Raw genomic sequence first — 4,954 nt, forward strand, 5'->3', positions numbered from 1 at the left:
TGTATGGACATTCTGATTCATTTCCCTCCAGCTCTCCTCTGATATGCCTATATTCAATTCTTCTTCCCATTTCAGTTTTGCCTTTGTATCTTGATGTTCACAGTTATTTTCCAAAATGGTATATACAGCCGAGATTTGATGTGGGACTTTAATTTTATCATAATTCTTTATCAAAAATTGTACCAGTGGATGTAAATCTCTGCTGGTCTTGCTCTTTATTTCACTGTTTTGAATATAGCTTCTTATTTGCATTTTAATTTTAGGACAATCTCCTGCAAAGTCCCAGAGAACTGAACTCTGTGCACATTTTTAAACATAAGGAAAATGAGCAAATACAAGAGACAGAATGTTATATATAATAAGGATTAGGGCTGTATTCTCCTGATCGTCTAGTCGATTATTTGGTCGCTATGCTCTCGTCCGACCAAATTCTCATTGTTTGTATAATCGCCGTGTTACTTTCATAAGGAGAAAAGTGCTACATCAACGGCTTTCCAGGATTAATCCATTATTTCCTGCGGCAGGGGGACGGGCTAAGTTAACTGTGAAAATGGGACAGAATGTTGACAGAAAGTTGAACTCGCCCACCTTACGCTCAGCGTCGCGGTGACGCAGACCTAGTCCTGTCTGTTTCTGTAAGCTGAAACCATTTCCTGGGGGGGCGGTTCCAAGTTGGCCGAGTGAGCAGATGCTTTCTACCGAGGTCTGCAAACTTTAACTTTAAAACAGTAAACGGGCTGAAAATTTGCATTCACCAAAATCTGTAAAGTTACCCCGATACCTCTATACAGCAAGAGAAGTGGCAAAATGCCAAACAGACGTGAACGAAAAAGACCCTCCGATTGTGCTAAAGTTAACACCGAAGTTGCTATCACTGCTAAGGCTAGTAACGTTAATGCACTGATAGATAGCTGTCACGACTACTGCAGTGAGTCCTCCAGCTGCCACAGCTGCCAGACATGATATGGATGAGTTCCCACCTCTGCCTATTACTCCATCCAAATCCCCTGTTCCAAAGAAGATGTTGTACACCTCAAGTGCCGCTTCTCAAGAGCAAGTCAACTCAGGTGAAATAATTGCTTCTCTGTCTGCACTGATAAATCCAAGGTCTGACAACCTTGAGAGCATGATCAGTGCAAATGCGTTGAAAATTGAGGGATTAAAAAAGACAGTTGACTTTGCCTGTGCAGAAATTAAAGACATGAAGGGAAAGGTGGGCACGCTTGAGAAAAAAGTTGCAAAGGAGGAGGAACGAGTGAACACATGTCAGCAAAGGCTATCCGAGCTAGAAAGATACTCCAGGAGATGGAACCTCCGGCTCTACGGTGTTGAAGAGTCAGAGAAAGAAGATGTTCGTCGAAAAGTCATTGAAATCTGTCAAGCTGTCCTACTAGAGCAGAAGAGCGGGATTGCTGATGCCATCCACACAGTGCACCGTCTCGGTGCCAAGCAGCAGAATATCTCCAAGCCCAGAGGAATAATTCTCCAGTTCGTCTCCCGAGTCTGTAGAGATGCAATCTGGAAAGCAGCAAAGACATCCCCCTTCTTGCAAGATAAGAGCCTACGGTTTGCAGAGGATCTCTCAAAAGAGGACAGGGATCGCAGAAAGAAGTTGTGGCAGGTGATACAGAAGGCTCAAAACGAGGGCAAGACTGCATACTTTATCGGAGGTTGTGCATTTGTAAACGGATCTGAGGTCTCCCCTCCCTGATGACTGTGACAGTTTTGTTCACCAAGCATCACAAATCATGACACAAACATGGTGAAACAAGTTGAACAAATTTGGCTCTGTTACTGTTTATTGCCTATATATTGTTATCAAGTTACTAGTTATGCCGCAAAGTGCCAACATATAAATTTTAGTTAAATTGCACTTTATTCTACCAAGCAAAAGGCCTTCTTTTTGTTTCTTACGTTATGGACCAGTTTTAAGGTCATGGCAGCAGTTCAAAATGATGTAACCTACTTGATATGTTGGCATATAATATACCCTTTTACTGTAGTTTTTTATTTTAATGATGCAGCACTCGGTCCCCTTATCCAGTGTTACACCTCCAGCTAAGCTAACTGGTAAGTGACCAACTGGATATATTTTTCGTTTTCTTGTTTATTAATAACTGTGTCTTTTTCTATAGTTTCCTTTAATGCCAGGGGTTTAAGACAAAATTGCAAACGTAAAGCCTTATTCTTATTTGCGAAACAGTTCAAAACTGACCTTTGTTTTATTCAAGAGTCTCACTCCGCGTCTGTAGATACCAGCTTTTGGAAATCACAGTGGGGTAACAATATCTGTTTTTCTCATGGCTCCAAGCGCTCTGCTGGAGTCACTACAGCTAAGAATACCTTCAGCGATGAAATATTACATACAGACTGTGATTCTTTAGGACACTACATATGTCGTGTGGTTAGATATAATATCACTTTCATTACTGTCAACATATATGGATACAATACTAAAAATGAAAATGATAATTTACTCAAATCCACTGAAAACAGAGTTCTCTTCTGGCTTTCTAAATATCCAGATTTCTTCTAATTGGTGGGGACTTTAATATTTCTTTAGATAATGCAGTTGATAGATGGCCCCCAGGACAATCCTCTTCTTCTAACACAAGCTTGAAAAGGTTTATGGAACGTTTGATGTAATTGATGTGTGGTGAGAAAAAAATCCTGACACCAGTTCCTTCACTTGGAGCAATAGAGACGGATCCAAACAGTCACGCATAGATTTTTGGTTGATATCCAGTCCTTTTAATAAAGAGAATGATTCAGCTAATATTCTTACTACACCTCTTACTGACCACAGGGCAATTCACATTAACATTCAGTTGCTCACACCTGACAGTACATGTAGATTTTCCTACTGGAAATTAAACAACTCATTATTAGACCATGACATGGTTCGATCGGAGATAAATGGATTAACCACTCAATGCTGGACAAAAGCTAATAGGGAGAAGTCCTACAGAAATAATTGGGAACTTTTTAAATATGAATCAAGCAAATTTTTGAGAAGATATGGGAGTTTTATTGCCAAGTCTAGAAGAGTAGAGGAAGAGCAGATAATTACTAAAATCACTTATTTTTATCAAAAGCAGCCTACTGATATTTCTGAAGAGGATAGGATCTGTTAGACCTTCAGATTCAGTTAGATGGCTTATATCGGCACAAGGCAGAAGGAGCCTTTATAAGATCCAGAAAGAGGTGGCTAGGGGAGGGTGAGCAAAATTCTGTTTATTTCTTCAGACTTGAAAAACATCACTGCAAAAATAATTCTATTAATCAATTAAATATTATTGGGACCACTTCTGATAATGCCAAGCTAATTTCAAAATTTTGTTGTACATTTTACAGTAACTTGTACAGTTCGAATTATAATGAAGAGGCCACAGCCTTATTTTTGAATTCAGTAAAGGATTTAAAATCCACTGACATAAATGATAAAAAATTACTGTGACTCTCCTCTTAGCACAGAAGAGGTAATTGACTCCAGTAATTCACTTAAAAATAATAAATCTCTCGGTACCGATGGCATAACTACAGAATTTTATAAATCATTCTCAAAGCAGCTAGCCCCATTCTTGTTACAGGTTTTCTCAAAAAGTATAATGCTCTCCCTCCTACCCTCACTCAAGGTCTAATTACATTGATTCCCAAGCCCAAAAAAGATATAATCAATTCATATTCCACTCCCTTGAAAAATTCAGCTTTGGCAATTTTTTCTGTAAAGCTATTAAAACTGTATACCAACAATAACAGCTCACCATATCTTTTCTTACTTTGCACACAAATTCTCACATCCCATTTCATCAATAGTGATATACAAGGGATCTCCATAGCTAACAGGGATATAATAATCAGTCATCTGGCTGATGATCCAACACTGTTTTTGAAAAATGCTAGTCAGATACCCGTTGCCCCTTATGTGATTAATGAGTTTTCTCAAGCTTCTGGTCTGCGTCTAAACATAAGGAAATGTGAACTGTTGGCAGTTAAGGACTGTAATGAACACACTTTATGCAATAAAGAGTGCAGAGTGACACAGACACACCACCGCAGAAGTAAAAATAACGTGCAGATGTGTTCTTTTTTTTAAAATCAGAATTAGTACTATCTGTCTCTTTTATTTATTTTCCTTCATCTCTCCTGTAAAGCTCGTTCTAACAATAGTTTTTAAAGACTATGAAAACAATTTGTTGGTGTGGCACTATTCTGGGCCCTATGCATAAGCAGTCCCTGTAGGCCCCCTTACCTTTCTCTCTTGATCCATGTATCTCTCATGCATACTTACAGTCAGTTTGCTTTCTTTCCTTTTCCTTTTTTCTTTTTTGGAACCCTGACTTCCCCTTTCTTAGGAAAAGGCATGACAGTGTACGATGGTGCTCCAGCAGCATAAGCAGGCACTCACTCGGGTCTAGCTGCATTTAAACCCCTTTTCCAACACAATTAACACATGTACGCAGGTTTTTTAAACACAGACAAACCCACTAATAACAGGCTATAGACTCCTTTCCCATAGCCCAGGAGTCTGCAACCTTTACTATCAAAAGAGCCACTTTTGGACAAACAACAACAACAAAATCTGTCTGAAGCTGCAAAAATGAAGGTAGCACAGTCTATAAAGTCTTAATTACTAGAAGGTCTAAATGGGCATTTGTTAGCATGTTTTACCTCAAGGTAACTTCTCTGCAGTGAGCTATTTATGATTATTTGATAATTACATTGTGCAGCTTTGTTGGAGAAGGCCAACAAATCTTTTCCATGCAATATGAGAGAGGTCTGGAGTGGAATGAGGACCATCACTGGCTTCAGGACCAACAGCCACAGAGGAGTTGAAGGCAGCATGGACAGGGCCAATGAACTGAATCTGTTTTTTAACAGATTTGACACTGCTGGCCCTGCCCATCCCCCCCCTGACTCTTCTGCTGTCTGTCTTGGTCAACCATCTCCCACT

Source organism: Epinephelus moara, chromosome 21 (assembly GCF_006386435.1).
Source record: "Epinephelus moara isolate mb chromosome 21, YSFRI_EMoa_1.0, whole genome shotgun sequence".
NCBI classification, from domain to species: domain Eukaryota; kingdom Metazoa; phylum Chordata; class Actinopteri; order Perciformes; family Serranidae; genus Epinephelus; species Epinephelus moara.